The 27,690-nt window shown below is 28.1% G+C and overlaps 1 protein-coding gene across 2 annotated transcripts in view; it reads right to left on the bottom strand.

The window, feature by feature from the left end:
- The window catches only part of LOC122848667 (MOXD1 homolog 2), a 103,123-nt gene extending 79,463 nt beyond the window's left edge, over window positions 1–23,660 (bottom strand). Inside the window, exon 1 of one of the 2 annotated variants that reach the window (XM_044146893.1) lies at window positions 23,647–23,660. The gene's annotated coding sequence lies outside the window, so the exon portion shown is untranslated. Of the gene's footprint in view, window positions 1–20,321; window positions 21,385–23,646 lie in introns of those variants that run through there. The other variant, XM_044146892.1, reaches the window with a different exon arrangement.
- Between the last annotated feature and the right edge of the window lie 4,030 nt (window positions 23,661–27,690).

Genomic DNA, 27,690 nt, shown 5'->3' on the forward strand with positions numbered 1-27,690 from the left:
ATTAATATATTTATATCCCCCCAAGACTCAACGAAAGAATTTATAAAAATTTAACATGAGAATGTCCATTCGTTGATGTTCATGACTATACTATTTTCCTTTTTTTTTTTGCTATTTTTTTACATCAAGATTTTAAACCTTAGGGAATTTTGATATTAACATGCTCTATTCTATCTTTTTCTCTTGCACTTTTGAAGCACTATATACCAGAAGATTCTAATGAGAACAATCTAGTCCTGATGCGTAATTACAAAGTTAATTGGACGATGCGCGTGGCGCTGTTTCAGCGAGTATTATATCCTTGCTACAGAATGCGCACATTTTCCTTTTAACAAAATCGTAAAATAATTGGATAAAACTGCAAAGAGAATCAGGGACATAATCTATTGAGGTAGTAACATCGTATACATCTTATAAAAACTTGCATTTATCATCATCAAATTTTATATATAGAATATCGTAATTTTTTTTATTTTAAATAAATATATTTGTTTAAAAATAATTTTTAAATAATTAAGACTTGAATAATTTTTATATTAAATTAAAATTATTAAAATATTATATTATATTTAATTTAATTTCATATAGTCATTATTTTTCTTTTGTCTCTTTACTAAATACAAATGAAATTGTGAAACTTTAATAATTTTCTTTGTTGTATATTCACAGTGATATTCAGTGTTTGTGTGTGATTGTAGACACGAGATATCAAACCGGCTCGTGCCATGATAAATCCCTCTTATACTATAGTTATCTTATTCCTTTATCTTTGCATCACATATATACATACTCTTCACTTTAAAACTTTCTATCATGCGTGCAGAATTATCCATGAGTAATTGGAAAACTCAACGAGATACCACAAGCTTATGTATAAATATGCACACGATGCTTTCTCACTATATATCGTAACGAGTAATTACTCTCGACACATTTAAACATCGCCCACACCATCCTTACATGTATTATGTTATTTTTTTATTTTTAATTTATTATTTTTACTCAACAACTTTTGCGTGATAATAATTGAAAAAATATAATTAAAAAAAATATACACTTAAGTAATCATATATATAAATTTACACAAATACTTGTATAATCATTATATTTTAAAAAATGTTATAAGCAAAGTATGAATATTAACAACTTAAGTATATATTCAAAAACTTATTCAAGTTATTAAAAATAAAAAAAAAATAAAAATTTTACAATACGGAAACTATGTGAAACGATAATCTTTAAGAACACAGTATTATAGAAAAATAATAAAAATAAAGTATATTGCACATAGAACTTTAAAAAGAATGAGTTTACCTTCATAACAAAATTTTTATAGTTTTTTAAAAAGCTCAATTTTTATATGTTTTTTAATATAGAAGTTTAAATATTTGTTAGTTGATTTGTTCTATTTTTTTTTTTTTCAATTTTCATTTAAATAAGCACTGAGAGTATAAAGAACATTGAGTATATATTTTGAAAAAAAATATTGACAGTAAATTGACACGAAAAAAAAAAATAAAAAATTTAAAAACAATTGAAAAATACTCAATTACGAAACAATGAACTACCGAGAGTTCTATTCAACTGTACATGTTTATCGATGTAAACTTTTATCAGTGTAAAAAACAATGTATTATTTATTTTTTTATATTTCACCTATAGTTACTTGTGTATTGTATACATAAAACTTATTCATGTAATAGCTAGGCTACGTATATAACATGAGAATAATGCATTACGATGCATGTTACGTTGCATTAATATAAATATGAGCCAACATTTTTGTATATATATAATAAAAGTATGCTATAAGTTTTTTCGTGTAGGAGGACTTTTGCTAACTTTTAATACAACGACAACAATAAATGGGTGTATATAGACGAGTTGAATTTCTAGGGTGTACAACATTTTACACCGGTCTTCATCGATTGCGTAATTTGAAACTTTATATCGCGTCACATCGAGAGAGAAAGAGAGTAAGAGAATAATAAAGAAAAAAAAGAGACCATCAGTACTTGCACATGAAGCATTTTTCTGTAGGCGTATATATATATAGTTTTATGTATGTTCATCTCGCAATACCACGTTCCTTTGAAACTATAAAAACAAGTCGGGTAGATTATGATCAGTAAAAAATATTAAACCTTTTTTTTTTCTTTCTTATCTTGTTTTTTTTTCTCTCATTGTTCATTATTATTTCATATACGTATTTTTTTTCATGCTTTTATTTTACCCATCATTTTTATTATATATCTTTTGCAACTCATGGGATCAATGAGTATATGGCTTCAAGTGAATACACGAGGTAATCGCTAATAAGTATTATAAAAATTATTGTATTTCATTCCCACATATACGCATATTCTTCGATAATTACATGGCAATATATACAAAACTAGAAAAAATATTATTTAAAAAAAAATCATGCTTTATAATTATTCAACAATAAATATAAAAATGTAAAATATATAGTATGGATTTTTATTAAATGATGCTTGTCTATATATACTAAACTTTCATAGTGTATAGAAAAAACTATAAATATTAAATTTTTAGTAGTCTCATCTCCGTTAATTCTCTCAGCAATTTCCGGGCTTCCGGAATTAGCGTCAGTTTAAAAGAAGAAAATATTTTTCATTTCTTAAGTTTTAAAAATAAACAGATAAAAAATAAATAATGAGGAAAAAAGAAAAAAAAAACATAATAGACGAATTTCACATGAACAAGGGTTATTCATCAATTTTTTTTTTTATTTTTTTTTCGTTAAGGCTTATCCCAGTATATGACAAGGAGCGTCCAGCATAATCACCACTTTGAGAGAAAGGTCAGGCTCTGCTGATAGTTAGCAAAAAAAAAATAAAATAAAATAAAATATAAAACAACAAAAAAAAAAGGTATATAGAAAGAATTAGTGGCAGCTAGAAAGAGCTTTTCAAATTGCGAAAAAGAACTCGAGAATTGTGGTCAAATATATATATGATTTTCTTTCGTTTATCCCACCCTAAGACTGTGTGGTATTCTCGGTCTACTTGGTACGTTAAAATTTTACGATCTTAAATACACTACTCACTTTGCTTTTCTCATATATCTCACTTGTTTATTGTTTTTTTATTTTTAAAAATACCTCCTCTCTCTCTCTCGCTATCTGTGTTTAGAAATTAATTGAATATACATATAGATGCATTCAAAATGTTAATTGTCTATATGCATCTGTATATATCAATAACGTATATCTATAATGTCAAGTGCAACACGTAAATTTAGAGTGTGTCGTACGCCACGATGCATATCCGTTATTTATGACATAAGGTATAGTTTAACAGGATGCCTGATACTAATGAGACCTGAATGTAACACACTGGAACTTTGATTTATAATACTATTTACCAAAAACATCAATACAATTCATCTTGATCCTTGCTTGGCGATTGACAGACTCACTGTATCATTGTATTCAAATAGATATGCTTTTTATTTTTTTAAATTTATATTATTTTTTTTTGTTTATTGCGTGAAAATAAAAATATTGTAAAGCAAATACTTTTGTGTTTGTGTATTCAACCAACAAACCAACAAGTACAGAATAAAGACAGTTTTTTATTATTTTTTCTTTTCTGGTGTTTCAAGGATTTCCTCCCATTTCTCAGGATAAATCGTTCAAGTTTCCTGTAGAATTTTTTTATCAATTTTTTTTTTATTTTCAACTACCGATGCATCAGTTTAACCGGACACGTGTCTTATTTTTTTGCAACAAAAATGTCGGAAAAGAGACATTCATTTTCCTCAAACCATTGCTCAATATATATAAATTTATTTTTCGTATGTTTTTTCCTGTCATTTTTCTATATGTGAATATGATGGAATTTTTTATTTTATTTTTGAAATATTATTAATTATTTTTTACAGACACGTCAATGTGTTGAGTGTTATATGGAGGGATGGAGTTCAATGACTTTATTGCTGATAAAATATATATTTTCCCTTAAGTGCCGACACCCTCTTTCTTATATTTCATCGCCCATCAACATCTTCGTCTACGTCTTGTTGGTCGTTGTCGTTGTGACGGTCGTCATCATTCACTACGAGCATAATTATTTTCATATCGTTGCAGAAAGTAGGAGGTGCAATACGACTCTTGCTGAGTTAGCATTCGACGTATATTATTTATACATCATGAATTTTAAATCAGACATGAAATTAATTACCAACCATAAACACAATAAATAGGATATTTTATATATATGTATATTAAATTTTAATAACAATTTCAACTCGGCATCCGTGGCCAATCATTGTTTTTTTTCTTTTTTTTTTGTGGCGTCATAAATTAATTAAACAAAAAAAAAAAAAGAAATAAAATTAGTTGAAAATGTTGGGCGACGAAAATGCGAAAGATAAAAAAAATGAATGAGAAACAAATGTGCTTGTGTATGGATATTGCTTGCACGTGTTTAGATTGGTTCATATATGAATACTGTGTTATCGGTGGGACGCGTGTGTCTGCCACGTTTCACTTCCCATGAGGGTACAAAATTTCATTATAAATCATAAACAAACTCGTGAAATTCTCTGCGTCATCATCGACAAATATTTCACTCTACTATTGAATTATTTTTTTAACTTTTTTTTTCTATATTTATTAATATATTATTATTTTTTTTTTGTCTTTTTCACCCTATAAATGAATCGCGTGTTCATTCAAGACTCAATGGATCAGTAAGCATTATGAATAACCCAGAAATTGTATCATTAGCACACGAATAAAAAACAAATTAAAAAAAAATAATATTGTGACCTAAAATTTACATTTATACAACGCCTAGTTAGCTTTATTCAACGAAAAAAAAAATAAATAAAAAATAATAAAAGTGGAACGTTATAGATAGATTCTTTTGATGTATTTAATATATATTTTTTTGTGGATAAATGTAACAATATATATTCGTATATTTATACAAAAAAAAAAATGATAATAATACCACCAACAAATAAAAATATTACAAAAGATATGTATAATATATATTTCAAGAAATGACCTGGTTTTTATTTTATCACTTTTATTATTTTTCATAAAATGAAAATAGGACTGCTTGCAAATATCTTATGCTTTATTTATTTTTATTTATTTTTTTAATTTCTCAAGCTCAACAAGCAAGCTGTCGTAAGATGTGATATTATTAACCTAGCTTTTAAAGAGTCGTACAATAGTCTGCTCAAAAAATCTGGAAGGTCGTCATGGTCGGGGAAAACTGAAAAAAAAAATATGAGCGGGTCCGCCGGGAGATTAGAAATGGGGTGGTGGGTGGGAAAGTTGCATTAGGTCGCGGGAAAGGGTTAAAAAAAAATAAAAACGTTTTTTTTTCGCGATATCTTGGAGGGAAAAGGTAATAGGGAAAAAAAGTTCAAATGAAAGTTGTAGGGAAAAAAATTTAGGAAATTTTTGGTATCTATGTTTTTTTTTTTAAATTGAATAGTTTAGGAGTAAATTAAGGTCAAAGTTCAGGAAAGTCATAAAGTAGTGGGGTAAGCAGCGCGAAGAGGAGAAATGAGAAGAAAACCGTCTTTCGCTCTCTCAGTCTCTTACTGTCGGAATATTAAGTGCGCGTGCATAGTAAGAAAGAAAAAAAAGCAAATAGTAAAAATAATAAAAAGAAAGAGCAAAAAATAAAAGCAAAATTATACACGAAGCTTCGTATAAATCTCAACACCAAAAAGATCTCAGCCCTTTTTTTGTTTTTTTTCTTTTTCTACCTCTGGATTTTTAATTACAGCTTTTTTTTTATATTTTTTCAGGACGACCGTTTCCATTATCCTTCCGACCATTAACCCCGTCAAAAACTTGAGTGTAACGCTGCGATATACTCCCTCCTATTCACAGCTCAGGAATAAATAAACTTATAAGCGTCAGTATGCATAATTGCGAAATAAAATTTTGTAAAAATTCACTGCTTTAGACAATAAAAAAAAAATTAGATTATTTTCATGAATTTTCATATACTTTTCACACACCATTTTCACCTCAATTTATTAAATTTTTATTTTTCATTTAATCTTTCTGTTAATCATTATTTTATTTATTTCATATATTATATTGTGTATTTTTTATTCTACCATTGTCTATACTTAATTATATTTATTCATCGTATATATTTAGATTTTATTACATCAACTCTATAATTTTATTTTTTGCACCATTCCCTTGACACACCTCCCACGTTTCATCGCAACTTAAAGCCACACCTTAAGCTTCATCTTCAAGACATTTCTTAATTATACTTTATCGCAACTTTGTCACACTAATTTATATTCAAATTGTCAAGTTTTCGCATATCAGACACCTTTATTTAACAAACGAATGAATAATCTTTAACGCAAATATTATATTCAAATTTTTTTTTTTTTTTTCTCCCTCGATAATCAACTTTTCTATATCTTTAATAATATTCACCCTTTTTTCTTTATTATTTTTTTTTTTCTTATATTTAAAATTAGAAAATAAAAAAAAAAAACCTATTATTTTTTTTTTATTAATTCTTTAACGAGTTGCAAAATATCTCGTTGTATAATTATTTAATTAAAAGTATACAGTTTGGGTTTTTGCCCTTTCTTGCCTGCGGCTTCTTTTAGAAAAGAAATATATTATATAAATAAAAAAAATGAGGAGAATATATATTAATATCCGCACAGCTCATCCAAACTCTGGAGGCTGATGAGAACTTTCATCTGGATGTGGTCATCCTCTGTTCATGTAAAATAATTTTAAAAGTTTAAAAAGTCCCCGAGGAGTAAAAAAAAAAAAATAAAATACGAAATATATATAAAAACTTAATGAATTATTTAAAAACAAAAAGAAAAAAAAAAAAAGAATAATAAAAAACTCAAACAAGTGAATAAAAAATAAAAACGCCAAAATTAATGTAAAAAATACTTCATTTTTTGCGTCATTTTTAGCCGCATTCTCATATGGAGGTCGGTATTGCGTCTGTGAAGTTTAACAACAGGGTGAATTAAAGAGTGTAAGAGAGACCAAAAAGAAGTGCAGAGAAGTGAATAAAAGGGATGGTAATAAAAGAGATAAAGTAATGAATAAAAAAATGTATAAATATATAAATAAAAAAATAAATAAAATAATAAGAAAAAGAAGCCGTTGAAGTGAGGTCGAGGGCCGGCCCACACGCGCTGGTCTCTTTGACCGCCAAAGTCACATATTCACTTTCACAATGTACGCATGCTATTACATACACACATACACACATTTACCAACATTTTTATGAATATAACATATATACGAATATATAATTTATCTGTATATTAAATAAGTACATGTTGTCTCTTTGCAAAAAAAAAAAAAAAACAACCTTTTTGAATTTTTTTTTTTTCGTATGATTTTTGTTTTATACGTCTTTCAACTTGGCAATTTTCTAATGGGTTGTACATATATGGATACATAAATGTATATAATATATAAATACATATAAATGTTTCATATATATATATTATTTGACCTGAGAGTATGTAATTATCCAAGACCCCTGAGAGTCATTCGATTGAATAAGGCACAAAGGAAAGATAAGATACCTCATTCGTCGACCTTGCTAAATTATAATTATATATATACTCATAGTATAATTAATAATAGATCAAAATACTACTTAGTAGATACTTTAATATGCATTTTCATTGTATTTAAATATCTTTATAGTATAATCTTATTATAAAAACCTTTAAATAATTTTCTTTTTAATTAATAAATAATTTATATTTAAAAAAAAAAAAGATTAATTGTTTTTTCACAGTGTGTCTATTCTATTTAATTGTAATTTATTTATTTTTACATTTAGATTAGAAAAATTTATTCTCCAGGGAAATATTTTCACATCAAATAAAATACAAGGGGTTAAATGCGGTTGGCCATAATATAGTTAAACATTTTGGTTATATTCTAGAGCTTGGTTAAATTTATTCGATCGATTCAAGCGTCAAGGGCGCATTATCCCTCTTCAATATTAGTTGAATTCGGTTTTAACGGAGACAAACAAGCATTTTACCTATACACATGTACATTAATTCACATGCACCAAGGGAGAGACAGAGAGAGAGAGCTAAACATACAAGAGATAATTTCCATGCAGGAAGAACGGAAGTTGACACACACCGAGTACTTTATGTTCTCATTCAATTCTTTAATATATTTTTTTTCCTTTATTTAAAAATTTTTTTTTTATTCCTGATCTACTTCTGCTTGTTTTTACAGTGACTGTCTGCAGGAGATTTTTATCAGACATTTAAAAAAATATTGTCATGATATGTGTATACATATGTTGATATTTTTTCTTTTCCATTTGTTTGTTATTTATTTGATTTGAAAAAAAAAAAAAAAACACAATGAGGATGTAGTTGTGAATGCATCAGGCATTGTCATGACATGCCAGTGTGACTATATGTAATCGCCTACACACAGTATAACACTGAGTTATATATTTATTAACGTGGGTGGATCCTGAAGGATTAAATTTTTCATCTTTTTACATTATGAATAAATAAGTAAACATATAAATAAACTTAAAATATTTTTTTTTTATGATTATTTATCTGTTGTTTATAATGTTATCTCTATATGTAAATAATCAATCAGTTGGATAAAATTTTAATGATTATATTTTATCTGACATGTGATTAGTCAATGTATATATATTGACAAGAAAAATTAAAGTCTAAAAACGTGTTTATAAAAAAATAAAAAATTATAATTCTTTATCTTGGTGTGTTTATTTATTTATTTTTATCTTTTTTTAGTTTTACGGTAAGAGTGATGGGTGACAAGTAATTTAAAAAAAATGATAAATAGATATATTGAATAATGATGTTAAACAAAGTGGGAGGTAAATTGAAATAAAATAAAAATATATTTATATACGAGGCTGATGGAGAAACCTGTCAAGATACAGTGCAATTAGAGACAGATGTGTCAGAACATTATAAATGTATACATGTTGATTTGTGTATATGTGTGTGTGTGTTTTGGGGATGAGGGGTAAATTTGAAACGTGCACGCACACACGTCACGTAATTAAGGAAGACCTCAAGATTCTGAAGGCGTGATGTGACGATGATCAGCCTCGTTAGACTTGGTATTATTGAATTTCGTGACTATTTATATCAGATTGAATGATGAAAAAATGTTAAATAAATAATTATAAGAATTCAAGAATAAATTAGAATAATGCATATTGATCAAGAGAATAAAAAAGTAATAAATTTGTTAATGGTTCAAAAAATAAATTAATTTTTCCTTAATTTCGAATTAATTGATGATATTTTTTTATTCTTTTTTTTTTGTAACATTATTATGAAGTAATTTATACCTTGGAAATTTGTAATTTGTCATTATAAAAATTTGTAAAAGAAAAAAAAAAAAAAAATGAAATAAAGAACAAACATTTAGACAAGAAATAAAAAATTAAAAAAAATAAAATAAATGATGTAAAGAAAAGTGGAAGAAAATCCGCATGAACGCGACATTCATTAGGGGACAAAATGTGTTTTTCGTTCGACAGAGTTGAGGAAAGTCTGTTCTAACTGAGCAAACGCTATTTTCAACTAATTAATTCTTGTTCTACATAGATATATACATATAAATTACAAAAGATGTTGAAAAGAGGAAACTTGTTCTGGCAGTAGGAAGGTTGAAGTACACTCAGAACAGAACAAGCACTGGATAGAAAAAAAAAAAAAAAAAAGGTAATGGAAAAAAATTATTTTTCAACAGGAAATGAAATTTTGCAATATTTTTTTAACTTTATACTATTGTACAGAAAACGTGTGTGTTCAACTTTATTCTGTCTTTTATCTTTTACATTATTTTTTTTTTTTTATATTCTTTTACTTGCTGCCAATGAAAATAGTAAAACAACATGAAAAAGCGAATTGAAATTGACACTTGCACAAAAAAAAAAAAAAAACAATGAAAAGGAACGAGAAAAAAAATTAAAAAGGTTTAGTTATGCTTTTTCGTTATTTTTGAAAGAGTTATTCGTTGTTTTTTTTTTTTAGTTGAGAATTAAAAAAATAAAAAAATAATTTTACCATGTGATGAGGAGAAAAGAAAATAAATAAAATGAGCCACACGGGACAAATTAGAACGCTTCTCATTCATCGAGGCAATTTTCGTCGCTTGTCAAAAGCCCACTAGCCTGTTGCTACATATAGTCCTTTTTGGCGTCATCGTGTTCACATTTAGTTTAATTTTAACAAATGAAAGACGTCGAAAAAAAAGAGGAGAAAAAAAACAGGCTATATCAATTCAGGGTGGTATACAGTGTCGACAGAATCTCTAGTTTGCGTGTCATCATCATTGTCGGTTCGATGAAGAACGTCTGTTCTCAAAGCTGTCGAATAAAAATAGGAAGTGGTATATATCTATACGAGAGAATAAAAAAGTAATGAGATAATAAAAAAAAGAAGAAGATTAAAAACATTTTGGAAATAAAACAAGTGGATGAAGTAGCATACACTTTTTCTTGCATGTCTCGTCACTCATAAAAAAAACAAATAGAATCCTCAAAAAGTGTTTTATGCCAAAGTCTCAGCACTTCACAATATAGATATATATATATATATATTTATTTTTTTTGTCTGTAAATATAGTGAAATAGCCGGACGTTTGCGTGTTTCAAGTCGATGAATGGTTAGCCACAAAAAAGATAATAATAAATAACAGAAGGTAAATAAATAAAGGATATACAGAGAAAATATAAAAAAAAGAAGAGTATTTTTATATAAACTATATAACTAAGTACCTATATCATCCGGAAATAAAAAAAATGAAAGATTCACTTAGTGAATAGAAACGAAATGAAACGAAAAAAAATAAAAAGGAAGCTGAAGAGAAACTTTTCATTGGCACAAACTTGCGTGCGTTTTAATATAATGGCAAAAATATAGAATAGAATTGCACGTGGATAATAATAGCGTCATCTGGTGTGTGGCATCAATGCCCCACTTATTCAATATTTTCAATCATTTTTATTATATAGTAACGAATATAATAATAATCAAAAAAAAAAAATAGAAAAAGTTTTTGATACAACTTCAAGTAGGACATTTTGCATGTGGTAAATATATTTGTATCTTGTTTGGTTGCGATTCCACTTGGAATGATGCGTATCGAGTTTCGATTAGCCGTATGATGTTGACATCACTAAATGGAATGAAGCAAAGAGAGATGTGGTAAATTCAGAAGAGTATAGGGTGTTGGTGCGTATACAATGAGGGTGTGCATATATACTACAGTCATTCTCAATTGCAGAATGACATGAAGCGATCCTCGAGTCAAACGTTGATCGAGATGCACACAAGACCTCAATCTCAATGCACATTTCTCCATCACATGATGTCCAATGACATGAATGCACACTTGAGTTGCATTCAACTATATACATACGTAAACTAGATTGAAGTTTTATGGATTGAAAAGAGACAGTAGAATAGTTGTTTATATCCTTAAGAATATAAACATATATTTAACTGAAATATTTTATTCTCTCGCATCTGCAGTTGCAGGACCTATACAAATACACTAACTGATAATATAATATGGTATGTATATATAAAGTGCATACATTGAGCCAACCAGGAATCATGGTCACATGCACAATAATGTTTATTGCGCAGACCCTCAGCGCAAATCTACACAATAGTACTTGCAAATCGTTCTCCCGTGATTATCGGTAATTTAATATATATATCCAACAAATTTATATGTAATTGTGTTGATGTACATTCATGGGTATTTATTTATTTTTTTTTTTTATAAAATTATTTGATAATGCACATGGTGGATTGTCACATAAATAACTTGGTATTTCTAGTTGACGGAAACTGTCCATTGTCATATGGTGCGCGTTTGTAATAAATGCATCAACAATGTACAGGCATATATTTAAAAAATAAAAATTTATATTATTATAATAATAATATATTTGCCTGTATCATATTGCATTGGACAAATGTAATACACAAAAGACAGAGGCAAACTCACCATGATGGTACACATATTTCTATATTTAATTGTCAAGCCAGATATTGTCATATTCACAGTGGATGCTTCAAAGGAATCAAAATAATCAGAATAAAGCAATGAAAGAAAAAAAAAAAGAGGAAAAAAAAATAAAACTGATTGGCCTTGTTTGTTGTTATCCCTTCTTTTATCTTGAATTAAACCAGAAATATTCAGTTGGGTTGTAAATTAAAAAATCACGTATTTCTAATTGGCACGGGGTGTGATTATTCCAATTAATTGGAATAATCGAAAAGGCCATGTTGTGTGGGTATATAATTTCTCAATTCTGTGTGAACCTCTTAACCACAAACATTAAATATACACACACACAAAAATATATATAGATACATACACATTTACTCCAACTTATCGAAAACGTGTGTCCCCAACATTATTTTTTATTTTTCGTTTTTTTTTATTTTTTTTTTTAATATATACTAGTGGACGCTTGCAGGGTTATTGAGTTTATGACCATTACGTGTTTCCAACACTTTTGAATGCATGAATTTATGTATCCATATATATGTTTTTTTTTTATATTTTTGTGAAAGTATAGATATAGATATAAGTGTTTACACAGAGAGAGCCTATCTCTAGGCCGAATCGGATTTCTGATAGTTTGGGATATCTCTTGTCGGTGTAGGCGTGCCGAACTATTTATGGTCAATGGTCCAGAGTGAAAGAGTGTTCTTTTATGTGTTGGAATTAGAGAAAGACATTAATATAAAAAAAGAATGATGCGTATATAGAGTGACACACACGCCAGCCAAAAAAAAATACCAGACGCGTCTTCCTTTCTGATGGTTATACGACGACTCTTAAACATTTTTATTTCTCATATCCCCTACTCTTGTATTTAAAGAAAAAAATAAAAATTTTAAAACGACATTTATCTCTCTTTTTCAAAAACACCAAGTATATTATCCTCTAATTTTATAACTTTAACTATATACACATCATATATACACAAAAATTATATTCATCTCACTTTTGTCAAATAGATATATGTGATCTATAAATAAACATCTTGTTGCATGTTGAGGAGAAAAATAATATAATTATCTGTATGATGTATGAGAACACTCGGGTGTTTTTGTGCTATGACATTTGTCACCCTCTCCCCCTTTTTTTTTTCCTAACCAACCCCAAGTGCAAAAAGGAATCCCGAGAGAAAAAAATTAAAATAATTCATATAAATAAAATGAGAATTAAGACGAAAGAGAATTATACAAAAATGCAAAATTAATTTGCCAATAAATATATACTATTTGCATGTGTGGGCGGATATTTGTGACTTTTTTTTACATATGCAATGACAAAAAATATATAGCTGTTCTATCTTTGTAGATTTTTGCAACGTATTCTTCCATGTCTTTCGGCAATATTCCTTCTCTTTAACTTAAAACTTGTCTCGTTCATTCGTTCACTGCTTGCTTCGTTTGTCCTCAAGCCGCCTTTCGGCTCTTTGATCGAAGATTTATTCCAAGAATCCGCTAGAGTGCGCGCAAATAGTTGTCTATATATTTCGCCCGTGTACATAACATAGATATATATATGAATTTCCGACCTCCCTTACGATATTTTACAGACATTTTCTCTATATGCTACTACTATATATACACTATTTTACTCTTTCGTCTTATTTACTTTATTCTTTGCACTCCTCTTTACATTTTTTTTATTTTTTTATTTTGTACTTGGTTTTTTATCTCAACAATTTTTTGGCTCTTATTTTTGAGTATACGCGAATATGGGATGTGTATTCGTGTGAGATGCACGTCTTGCAAAAACGACACGTTAAAGGGGCGATACTAGAAACCAGCAACTTCCGCTTGGCATTTGAGAAATTGTATATGTTTGTATTTTATTTTTTTCTCTGTATATAAATATATTTGATATGACGCGATGAATCTGATACATTTATTTTCAGGTCACGTATTAAATGTTTCATCCCGTCAACAATGGAATTTCCACGATATACGTCATATAATTAATCGATCGTAAAGTTTTCTGACAAATACGATGATATGTTTCTTTTGAAAGTAAGCTCAATGAAGCTATATACATATATATTATGGCAAAACAGTTTGAAATAACAAAGAAAGGCGAGAATTAAGAAATAAATATAAAAATAAAATAAAAAACTTTGGAAAGAATTAAAGATTCTGAGAATGTTCGCACTCTCATCCTACAGTTTTATGTTTAACACTTGACTATCATGTGGTATAAACAGAAGAGTTCTAGAAGTGGATTTTCGCACCTCTGACCAAGTGATAAAAGAAGATGAGAGTAGAATAAAAAGTAATAAAAAACAAATATGTATATAAGAAAAGGCAAATAAGATAAATTGCTTTTATTTGATACGAAGAAAAAAATAAAAATAAAAAAAAGCAAAAGAAATGGATGTGTGAATAAAAAATAAGAAAAGAATAAATAAAATTGGTTGATAAAAGTGGCTTTAATTGAAATACGAAATTAATGTTCATTGAGTGAGGTTAAATATACATGTGAATGTATATAGATGAGAGTTTTTTATACAAGGCTTTGATGGTTTATTTATTAGTGAGTGACGTATATCTATCTATCGACAGAAATAAAACAATGGATGGCATTTTCAACTCAAACTTTATAAACATATATATACATGAGAATTTAAAACTAGCGACCACCCACCCAACTTGAGAAATACCATTGTATATAACATAGCCATGATAAAATAAAAATAAATTAATTAGAGGCTACACGTAGATTGATACTAATTTTTTTTATTACCATCTCAAGATATATTATATTCAACCCCTATAATTTTAATACATGGGTTTATAATATAAAAAAAATTTCAGTTTATTTAGGAGAAAAAAAAAAAAATACATAAAACTTAATATTTTTGGTTAAAACTCATCTTTATATTTTTCTTTATTTTATATTTCATTTTCATTTAGTTTTTAACCCCTTGTACATCCCGACCATACTAAAGTATAAACAAAGATTCTGGGAAATCCTCTAAAATGCTACCATTAACTTCCAAGAGGTATAAAATCAAAGAGAAAAAGAAGAAAAAAAAAAAGTTTAAGGTAAAGTATATATAAATGGAACTGTAAAAATTTCTTGAAGCTGAATTATTTGAAAATCAATTGATTTGATCGACTGGAAACGTTTTCATTTGAATTTATTATTAATAAAAACAATTTTTTTTTTTTTTTTTATTCTATTTTCAATATTCGTTTACATTATTGAAAAATAGAAAAAAAATATATGATTGAAATGACCGAGATTCATATAGAACAGCATAAAATGAAAATCAATGAAAAATCGAAAAAATAATACTCGAGTATTTTACTCTCTTTATATTCATACATTAAAATTCAGGTCGGTTGGTCGCATGTGCCGAAACAACGTTGAGTTCATGTCTTTTCAAATTAGCAATTCGAAAAAGAATTTTTCTGTTATCTCATAACAAAACTCTTTTATACTTTATGTACCACATAATAAACTCATCTGAATTTAAAAAAAAAAAAAAATTTTTTTTTCATTTATCCACACAGTTTTTCCATCCATAAATTTATTTCTGATGTGTCTCCACAATGTTCAATGCACTTTCAGAGACCGAAATAAAAAAAAAAAAAAATTCGCTATATAATTCTCGACATTGACCAGGGGGAGCCAAATGATGGTCTTTGGATGGACTTAATCTCGTCGCCCTTTCCTAAATTACGGGGTTCTGTTCTGCAAGGCTGATTTCTATTCGCAGTAATTCGTAAGTACACACCCCGAGAACACTGGCGAACTGAGTCACAGAAAGAGTGAAAAGGGACAAAAAAAAATATGACAGCGAAAGAGAGAACAAGAGATAGGAGCTTATAGTCCCCAACAAATTATAGATCTTTACATACATACAAACTCAAATCGCAGACAAATTCGAAAGCCTTTTTCCTCGGGCTACATATATTTTTTCTCCTCCAACATCCATATGCATTTTTTTTTTATTTTTTCATTTCTCTTTAATATTGTTTTTTGAACTCTGTATTCAGTATCCTTCAGTGTGCATCCGGCAAATTTTCTCATTCGCAGTAATCACCACTACCACGACTGTTATTTATTCCTCAATTAACGCGTAAAATAGTAGCTATAATATGTACCCAGTAGTCGCCTTTTCCAGACAGATGTTATCAGTGTAAATTAAAAAAAATTTATATAATAATTGTGTTATAAAATAATATAATTAAAAAAAATAAAACAAAGAATAAAATTATAATAATAAAAATAAAAAATAGATTGATACATTTGTATATATTGTTTATCTTGAATCATATATGTGCGCATGTGAAACATAATATAAAATGTATGTATTTTAATGTCTTTTTCGACCTTGTTCATACTACTGTTTACACATACTTTGAATGCCGGTCAAACATTCATTTCTCATTCTGTTGAAGAGGAGCCCTCGAAAGATAGCCGAGTGTCGTATAAACACATACATACATATATATATTCACGTAATTTAGCTCCCGGCAATTAACACGTGTATTAAATGTTTGTTCTGTCGTTGTTGTTCATATTAATTCTCGTCTGTATTTTATGTATATATAAAATTCTACCTATAGAAAAGTGTATGTATTTATTTGGAGTGTTTCCTCTTAAAAATGTCAATTGTAAACTCGCTGCACGTATCTAGCGACTCGGACGGAAGTATTCAACACAAAGCAAGCTATCAATATATAAAATAAAAAAAATTTATTTCCTATAATCACCATGCTCTTTTAAAAGTGATCCCGGATGGTGGGGACGTGGTTCAATGCAACGGGTATATAATCATCAACACAAGTTATGAATACAGTATTAGTGAACAGATTGGAGCAGTAATAATTATACTCCGGTATATTATTCTATTGACGAATAGACATTTTGTTTTGTTCATTTTTTTTTTTTTTTTATTTTTATTATACAAATAAATATAGCGATAAATTTATTGACTCGAATATTATTTCATAAATTTTACTACGCATTATGAACAAGGTAGTTCAATAGAGATATATTATTTTCATTTTCGTGATCATTAGCAAGATGTAATTCAAATATTGCTAACGATCGGTGGTTAAAATATATATATATATAAAGTTATTCATTAATAGAAATACTGATTGGCATCATTCCAGGATTATCGTAATTGGTTGTGCATCAATGACAACGTTTTGTTCACGGGGACAATGGTGAGATATTGCCAGAGGGACGTTCCCGACGAGTATCCTCTTCTTCCTTCTCTTATTTCCTCAAATTTTTTTTTTATTATTTTTTTCCGTTAAGGTTTTTTTTTTTTTTCGACATTATTCTTTTAAATATTGTTATTATATTTTTTATCTGTATTTTTCGTAATTCTTTTGTTTTCACCGCAAAAGATGATATATAGTCCGTCGGCAAATCGAGCAAATTCCATGAGTTTCGCGGAAGCAAGATGAGAACCTGGTCGTTGAGTATAAAAGTAGGATAAATAAAGAAGCAAAACTGCTGAGGAAATGAAATAAATAAAAAAAAATAAAAAAAATAAACTAAAACATTGTGAAGAAAATAATGCTGTCGGTCAGGTAGTCAAGGAGCGACAAGCCTGAATCAGCTTAAAGGAGATATATAAAGCAAAAGCATTTTGAGACAAAATGAGCGAGGTAAAGAATAAAAAATAAAAAAAAAATAGTTTTAAAATAATAATAATAAAATAAAAATGAGGAAAAAAATAAGAAAAATTGTTGTACACAAGTGACGAGAATAGATGGATAGATGAGTGTGAGAAAGGGAGTTTGCAAAAGGTTATGAATAAAAATAAAAGAAAAAAAAGAAGCTTTCAGTAGCAATAACGGTGGCAAAAGCAGTGGGAGCAACGGGAGCTAATGTACGATAGCTAGACTTTAGAGAGTAAAGCGTGCGATATCCTTCCTCACTGTATCTCCGGTTTTTCCGAGCTTGTGAAATGACGACGCGACGTTGGCGTCCCAACGACAATCTTTTCTCACTTTGTGGAGAAACGCCATTTTTCAACTTATGGAAATTGCGTCTTTTCGCTGGTGGAAAAGTTGGCGGTAACCGACATTTCGAACGGGTCGACGAGCTTTTACTTGACACGCTTTTTTCTTTTAAACTTTTCATTTTTTTTAAAAAACAATTTTTTTTTTTCTTTTATCCACGTCTATCCAGTGTTGCATGTATATATTATTTTATTTTTTAAATTTTCTTTTATTTTTATTATCCTTTCGATGGGCTTAAACATGTCACACATATACACACACAAATACAACATCATCATTCTTCATCACTTTGCTATTACGAACGCATTTTTTTTCTCTCTATATTATTATATTTAATTTTTTTTTTTTTCTTCAAAGTTTATCTCGTTTGCTGTGCTTGCCTGCTTGACTACTTGCTTTTTATCCACAACTCATAAAAAGACGGTTACCATGTTTATCAAAGTGGGTTGTAAGCACAACGCTGCACAATTTTTTCTTTTTTTTTCTCCCTTTATTATTTTTTTTATTCTTTTGTTTCCCATAGAGCACATATACAAATACACGTATAAACACATAAACACCGATATGGGGATATATCTTTAACAATGCAATGTGGTAACAGGGTGCTTGCAAAATTTATAGATTGGCTGTCTGACCACTCTGGCCATTTTTCTTGTTTCCCTGCTAACGCGATTGCTCGTAATTCCATTTGGGTATATGCTACAACTGAAGGGCAAAGTCGTGATTTGGGGTAGTATATTTTTATTTATTTATTTTTTTTTCTCTTACGTTTTTTATACTTTATTTTATACATATATATATTTTTTTCAACAACGACGACGTGAGTAATCCACAGCAAATCAACTACACCATAGGGGTTTTACGATGAAGACACGTGCGGGAATACAGTTATTATCAGCTTACAATTTACGTGTTCAATTATCAAAGTTTTATATGATTAAAATCAGTATTTTAAGTTACAAAAGTCATGCACTATTCTAAAGTTATATAAAAGTTTCTATTCCTATTATTTTTCTTTTGAACGAATGTTTTTTTTCTTTTCTATATATATTAAATTTTTATTCTTTTAAAAGATAAAAATGAAATGAAAAATATATATCGGGTTATGAGGTTGCAAGAAAAAAACTCTGCGGGAAAGAAAATCATCAGGCAGGATGTTACCATCAAGATGACTTCGTATAAGATGATGGGCCCGATCTGACGAGTATTTACGAGTCGGCGGACAAACAATTCTCAATATATATATATAAACTATTTATATACATGTATATATGTATCGAATGAGGAGCCAGTCGATTTACCGGTTTCCCGAGCACGTTTGCTATTTTCTTTTTTTTTTTTTTTTATTTATTTCTATTTGCCAGTACATTATGCTTGGCAAAAAGCCTCCTATATAAACGATACCGGTTTACGTGAAAGACGGCTTCCGATTTGAAACTAAATTGTCTGTGAGACACGATACAACAACTCTACAGTCTCATTGTTGATTATAAAAATATAAGTATATTCTATTATCGTGGAAAACAAGTTTAAAAAAAAAAAATAAACCGCAACAAAATAATATTAATAATAATAATAATAATGAAAGTTTTCAACTTGTTTTTATGATGCATTAATGGATTACCATTTATATTTGGTATCATTCATTAATTTTCATCCATCACAATGTATCTTGAATTCTATGAATGAAAGAATGAATGAGCAAAAATAATAATAAATTGAAACAAGCACCGAGAAGTATAAATAATACAATAAAAACTTGAAATGACAATAAACTAGAAAATAATAATAATTTTTAATCATTATTATTATTATTATTATTGTGTAGAATTTAAATGAAAAAAAAAATATATATAAATTAGAATGAAAAACTTTATGATGATGAGGAATTTAAATTATATGAATTAAGATGTTTAATGAGTAAAAGTAATATGCAGCTAAAATTTTGATAAAGTCTTTTGTTGTTAAGAAAACATGAAAAGTGATTTTCAACTGGAGTATCACTTGAACCTTTGACAACGTCACAAAAGTATACGTAATATACAATCCCACAACAGTTTGGCTTTTCAAGAGCAGTAAATTTACATCAGTGTCGTTTGCTTTGGTTATATTAAAAACTGGGTAAATATATATGTCACATGCATATCGTAAATATTTTACTTCATTCCCATTAAATGATATTTTTTATAACAAAGTAAAAAGTAGGTAAAAGTTTAAATTACAAAAGAAAAAAAAAATCTTACCACTTAGTTAAACTGCTTTCAAGTGTCGCTAATATTAACGGATCCAAGTTTTAACGTCTCTATATACCAAGTTGACACAATTTTTATTTTTCTACTTGAGGGTAAATATTTATTAAATAAAATTACCCCTTAAAACTCCAATAATCCACAATGATATTTAAACCAAGAGTAAAATAAAAAATAACTTAAAATCAAGTTATTCAACACTGTCACAAACACTTTGTTTTTCACGTCTTAAAAATATTTTTTTTCTTTTTACATGTATAAACCACAAAATTCAATTTGACATTTGTTCAATACAAAATATCCTCTACTCTTTTTTTCTCTCTCGTCTTTTGTCAAAAGAAAAATTTTTACTCCAAAAATCAAATCTTTTCAACAACTCCAAATTTTTATATATAAAAAAAAAAAAATAATATTTCACAAGTTTCACCTTTTCAAGTATAAATTGAAACAGAGATAAATAAAAATTCCCGTGAAATCAAAAAGAACAGTGTAGATATAAAAACTGTATAAAATAAATTTAAAAATAAAATAAATAAATATTTAAATACACACAGCAAATACTGGCTTTGAAAAAAAATTCCCTGGGGGGCAAGTGAATATTCGCACGTCACTTATCGACTGTCGTGACAGTGAATGAGTATAATATTATTTATTTTTGTTTGAATAACAAAAAAATAAAAAAGTATTTTATCCAAGTTTTGAAATACTCCAAAAAATTTATTTTCACTGTGTTTTATTAGCACTCACTATTAAACGTTTAGTTTGATTTTTTTTTTTTCTATTGACACGATCTATATGTCTGTTTAAAAAACAAAATACATATATCACAACTTAATATATCGACTCAATTAATTTTTCATCACTCAATCAATTAATGATAAATAAACAATCACTCTTATAATTATTTTACTTTAGATATTAAATGTAAATATTCACAAGAATTGTTATGACATAAAATATCACGAGTGAACGTTAAATAACCGTCCGTACAGAACGACACTCGCGTTTAAACTGAAATGTGGTGGTACCCGACGCGACCTGAAGCCGGGACTAGACTGGTTCTGCTATGGTACCCCCACTACTGAACCTTAAACTCCCTTGCTCGTCTCGTAGTCGTTCGGCATTCGTGGTTCTCCCTTTCTCTCCCAGTATAACGCGCATCGCTTTTCACCCCTCACACCATCATGTTACGTTTGGCTATAACCCCGAACTCATGACAAAGATAGAGGGTTGTTCACAACCCTATAACTTACTCTCTCTTTCTTCAGCCCTTTATTTTATTTTATCATCTTCTCTTGCTCACTCTATTTTGCATTTTTTAGATGAGCCCCCCCTAAACTCATCTCACGTCCAAGAAAGAGACCCATACGCTTCAGCTGTCTAACACGAGAACCCTGTGCACGCGTCGTAGCATTTTTATGTTATATATATATGCGCTACAACATACATTCTTTAGCACCCTTATGTCGTCTTATAACTTTGCTGTTAGATATAGTGTGTTATTTGAAACATCCTTTTCATTTCTTTGCGTTTTTTTTATTCTACGTTCTTTTTACCACCCAAATCATTTTCTTCACGAGTTTCTGTTTATAACCTACATCCTTGAGGCCTACCGACCCTCAAAAAATCAACCCCTTTGCATTGGCACGTATAAGCCAGAAGAGAAAAAAAAAAAAAGGGAAGAAATAAGAACGACCCAAGAGTGAGAAATTGTGGCTTCCTTCGATCTGTGAAAAGACTAAATGGGATGTGAATCTAATGAAATTGGAAAAGGCTATACAGTATTTTTTCACGTATATACTATATTCAACTTTTTTTTTTTTTTTCCTTCAAGTTATTTCTATACACGAAAATTGATGGCTTGTATTATAGTTTATTTTTTATATATTTTTTTTTATATTGAAGGTCGTTGTAAAATTGATAAAGTTTTCATTTTTATTTTAATGTTTGATGTGAGTTGACTGTTATATTCATTCAAAAAAAAAAATTTGTTTAATAAAAAAAAAAAAGTTGCTTTGTTTATATACATAGCTATATGATGGACTCGATAAAAATTTCATATATTTGACCGTGCTATCAACCAAAAAATGTTAAACTTTTATAAAAGCAGCACGAGTTTTTTATTTCATTTTTTTTAAGAAAAAAAAATTACAATACAGGGAAATGACGAAGAGAGAGACAAGTATAAAATATAAAAAATCAATTTTTGTAAATTAAAAATTTTTTTACAATGTGTGATCTATGACATGAGAATAAAAGGTCCAACGTATAAAGGGAATGTTTGCGGTGTGAAACTCAATATGAAGGAACAAAAAAAAAATATAAAAATAATATATAAATAAAAATGAAAAAAATATTCTATGATATAAAATGTTTTGTAAATCGATATGATTGTGTTTTTGTAATGCTTCAATATGTGTATGTATAATATTGGTCTACATATGAAGGGAGAATAAAAATAACACAAGAATAATATATTAAAAAAAAAAAAAATATATCAAAGATCCCTCAGGAACTATTATCAGAAATCGTGTAGAATTTATCATTTGATTTTTTTTACTGTTGTAAAAAACATGTAATCCGCATTGCTTTGAGAGTTTCAGTGACAGAAAAAATCATTCTTAGCAATAATAAAGCACTTGTGTGAGGGAAATGACGATAGCTATATATAATACAGCATTAAAACGTGATAAATTTTCTTTGGGTGTTGCAAAAAAAAAAGAAAAAAAAAATGTGTCTCAAAGTGGATACTTCTGTAATCATTGGGGTGTATGATAGTCGCTTTATTCATTTATTTTTTTTCTTTCTTTTCCTTTTTATTTTTCATTATTATTTTGAGGACACACTGTAAGTGTTATTTCTTATTCTATCGCAATAATATGGCCCTTCTCAATCCAGACACGTGTAGACCACGTGATCTTAATTGATTTTCAGTGTAGTGGTATTATAATAAAATCCCAATGACAGTATCACATTTTAACTTGAATGTATTACGAATTGAAATTGATGGAAAATAATTATTATCGTGCGAATTTTGTAAATAGATATTTAATTAAAAATAATAATACCCATGTGATGTAATCATTATTGGTATTATTGGTGGATAAACCCATAAATTAGTATTAGTTTTATATATAATATATATTGAATTAACTTTTAATGGGGTATAATACTTGATAAAATAAATCCAGAAATTAGAAATCAATTTCACATACTTTATGTATATAAATATATAAAATTACTTTATATTCAAAAGACGAAAGTTTGATAAATTTAAAAGTAGAAAATTTTATTTAAAAATAATAAAAAATAATCTTACCTTGTACAGCAAAAGATGAGTTACATTCAGCTCTGTATTATCATTATATTTTTCTCAGTGAAATTGAAGAAATAAATGAATGCTCCAATAACTAAAACAATAAATTTCATAACATAAATATATAAATTAAATTAAACTATAAATAATATAATAGTTAAAAAATTATAATTATATTTATATTTAATTATAAATAAACAAATAAATAAAAATAGTATTTGATAAATTATTTTATTATTCGACAAGATGGAAAGATAAATGAGATAGTGTCAAAGGGATAAATGAAAAAGCCCAAGTTGACTCACGAGACTTTATATATATACTGCAGTTCAAACCTTATTCACAATGTCTGATGTTTATTTTGATCACGAGTGAAAAGTGTACAAAAGTATACGAGCTTTATATACTATTTTTATTTATTTATTTATTTTTTTCAAATAGATGAATGCCTAGGTGAAAACACATCGGTTCTTGAGATTGCAATTTCATCGATTGCCAAGGTTTTCTTGGAGACGAAGCACGTGTCTTGGGAATACGAAAATTGTTTCTATTGAATATGTGGTATATATAAGTTAAACCACCAGTGCAAAAGCCCTTCGTCTCAATCAATCAGACAAGAGTAGTTGTTGGATATATATATAAATAAATATGTACAATATATACACGACATATACACCTTTAATATACAAAACTCTCCTAGTAGCAATAAAGCATGTAAACCTGGGTGAATTTAATCGAGGTCTGCCGCGAAAACGTGATGCGCCAGGGGGGTACATAGACAAGAATAGAGAGTTACCAAAAGTCAGTCAAAGTTAACAAATAAACAGAGACTAAAATGTATATGTATTTATTATTATTGTATGCGAGTTCAATAAGTAAGAAGCTCAAGAGAGAAACCAAGAGATGCAAGCTAGGTCAAAATGTTGCACAATACAACCGAAATATTCTCTATATATTTGTTTGAGTTTACCAACTGAATTTTGCTACCGGTAATCTGTTTAACAATTTCATCAAGTACATATATATATATTTTTGAGACAAAAGTTTAAATCAGACATGGGATGCATGAGTATACTCGGAATTATATTTATATATATCTATAAAACAAAAACAAAAACAAAAAAAAGGTTTTCATTCTTGATTTACTATACATATATATATATATAAAACATGTAGGGTTTATATTGCAAGTTTCACCATACATGCACATTGGCCATCCATCAATTGTGAATAATTTACAACTTAACAGTGGCCTGAAGCGAAAAGACGATTAATGGTTATTGGTATCGATGAATGGTACCTTTTACAATCTAATGTTTTTCTGTCTCTTATTTTTCACTGTCAGTTTTTTATTTATTTGCGTTATTATTATTATTATTATTTATTTAATAGATATGTATATATATTTATATCGCTAATGTACCAGATACGATTACACGGGGTTCTAAGATTTAACAATGTTCAATTGTCGATATGTAGTGTGGACGCAATAAGGGTTGGAATATGAGTAACGATCGTGAGACATGGCACACATCTATATAGAGTCATAAAGTTTCATTGTATCAAGGCAGGTCTCGTCATATGAATGATGGGAGAGAAGGGTTGAAACTAAAAGCAAAAAATGATACAAGGGTAAGGATGAAAAGACAAAAAAAGAGGGGGTTGTATGGGTTATATTATGTATGAATATATGTACATTAAGTATTCGCACGCCATATGCCAGAGAACCAACGGCAAAGTGCATTATAGAATATTATAACTTCATAAAAAAAGTTTTATACTAACACTTCCTGTTCAATAGGTGTATATTATTCATTTATTTTTTACAATGACTCAGAATATGAAATATATACATATAGATATGTTGTATACTAATTGTTGAAGAAATAAAAAAATAATAAAAAAAAATAAAAGAATACCGACGACGACGAGCACTCTGTATAGTCAAAAAGGTTTTTTTGTATTTTAGAATAACATTGTCCGAATGATCCTAACCAACCATAAAATATCCAAGTGTTTTTTTTTTTATTTTGTTTCTTTTTTTTTTTTTTAAGGCATCTTCTTTTCTTTCAAAAACATTTTTTACCTTAGTTATTTTTATTGAATTGACCTTGGAACGAGACTGAACCTTCTGCTAATCGTGCAGGGTCTCAGGACAATGACGAAATGAAACTCAAAGAGGCTGTAAAAATTGTTGGTTTTTCCGTATAGGTATTTCTGACTCAACTTTCGCTTTTATGGATAATGCCGGCTTGCCCAACAGAGACAAGACGAACTAACCAAGCAAACTGAGACTCTAACAAAAGTTATTTTTTTTATAGTATTTTTTTTTTTTTTTTTGGAAAAAGAATAAATTACAGTAGTAATAAAATTCTATAAATAATGTCATGGAAAAGAAGTTTTGCAATAACCTTGAATTTATGCCCAGGTCAAATGAATATCATATTTTCTTATCTCTTCTTTTCTTTGGTTTTTTTTTTTTTCTAATTAAAATATTTTTAATATTTCTTTTAAAATTTTATCACTTAAAAAACAAGTGAGATAAAATTAAATTTTTCCAAAAATATATATTTATGAATAAAATTAGAGAAATGAAAAAAAATATATATTATTTTTTATAAAAAAAAAAAACATTTTTATACACATGAAAATCAGTGAGTCGGGATTGTTTTTTTTTAAGCATATATAAAAACGACACAAGTAAAAAAGTTGATGTGCACTGTATGCTTGATCTCTGATTTGTTGAATTTAGTTTTAAAAATACTTTATAAAACCCTTTTTTATCCTCGACATACGCATTTTTATTTTTTATCTTTATTTTATTTTTTTTTTCCATTTTGAAATTCTATTTTTATATATGCATTTACATTTTTTTTTTTCTATTTTTTTATGTGGCATTGCAATTCTTCTTGTGAAGGGATTTTCATTTTCTTCAACGAGTGCTTTTTTTTTTTGCTCCTTTTCACCAAAATTCGAGTAAATCTCTATGTATCTGTATGTACTTGTGTTTGTCGAGAAAAAGAAAAATACAGTGGAAAGTTAAAAAAAGAGAAAAAGAATAATGTAAATGTTGGGGTAAAACTGGTGCTGCTATACGGCTTTTCTGTTGGATTTTCCCTATGGTTGGACGGTGTTACATTTTCGCGTCGTAATGTTTAGTCAGAGAAAGAGAAATTCGCTCAAGAAATAGTTTATATAAGAAGGATTACGAGAATGTTAAGCGCACCTGAGAGTAGTGCTTCTACTTTTCACCATGAAAAGAATGTAATTACTATATATACCAGACGTCATAACTCTGACTAAAATGAACACGTTCATCAGCATCATGAACATCTTTATTTCATTTTTTTTTTCCTACCTCGCTTACATGTTATCTCGCGTGCAAGCCTTTTTTGCTCTTTACTAATTTTCATTTCTTCGTATCATTTCATTTTTATTATATTTTTTTTACGACTCTCTTGGATTGTGCCTAGTATTTTTTTTTTTTTCCTGTTTTCTTTTTATTATTCTCACCGACTGTTCTTATCATTTCCATTTGATCTATTTTTTTTTTTTCTGCACCATGTTATTTTTTTTATCTATCTCTATTATTATTATTATTATTATAACTTTTTTTTCACTTTTTTCATTTTTCGTTGTCTTTTATGTTTCATCTAAACTAACTATATGTATATAAAATTTTTGTGTTTTCGTGTCAGCAGTTGTGCCTTCAAGAGTAATGAAAAGACGTTCATATGCGTGACCCGAGAAGCTCTTATCACGTTCCACATATTTTTCCATCACAGTCTTTTACGTCCATACCATATATGCAAACACGGAAAAATAATATTATTTTTCCATTTTATCAAAAGACCCAGTAGGGTTTTGCCTTAGTTTTTTTAAACGCGCGAGCTTACTTAGTATTTTGAGTCAGTGGTCCGTGATGTTATCATTTTAAAATGATTTAATATATAAAAATAATCGAAATTATAATTTAAAACGTTCAGAATAATTATATTTGGGTGCAGAATTTAAATATTAAAATCATAATTTCATCAAATATTAGCA

This window comes from Aphidius gifuensis, linkage group LG2 (assembly GCF_014905175.1).
Source record: "Aphidius gifuensis isolate YNYX2018 linkage group LG2, ASM1490517v1, whole genome shotgun sequence".
Lineage (NCBI taxonomy): Eukaryota > Metazoa > Arthropoda > Insecta > Hymenoptera > Braconidae > Aphidius > Aphidius gifuensis.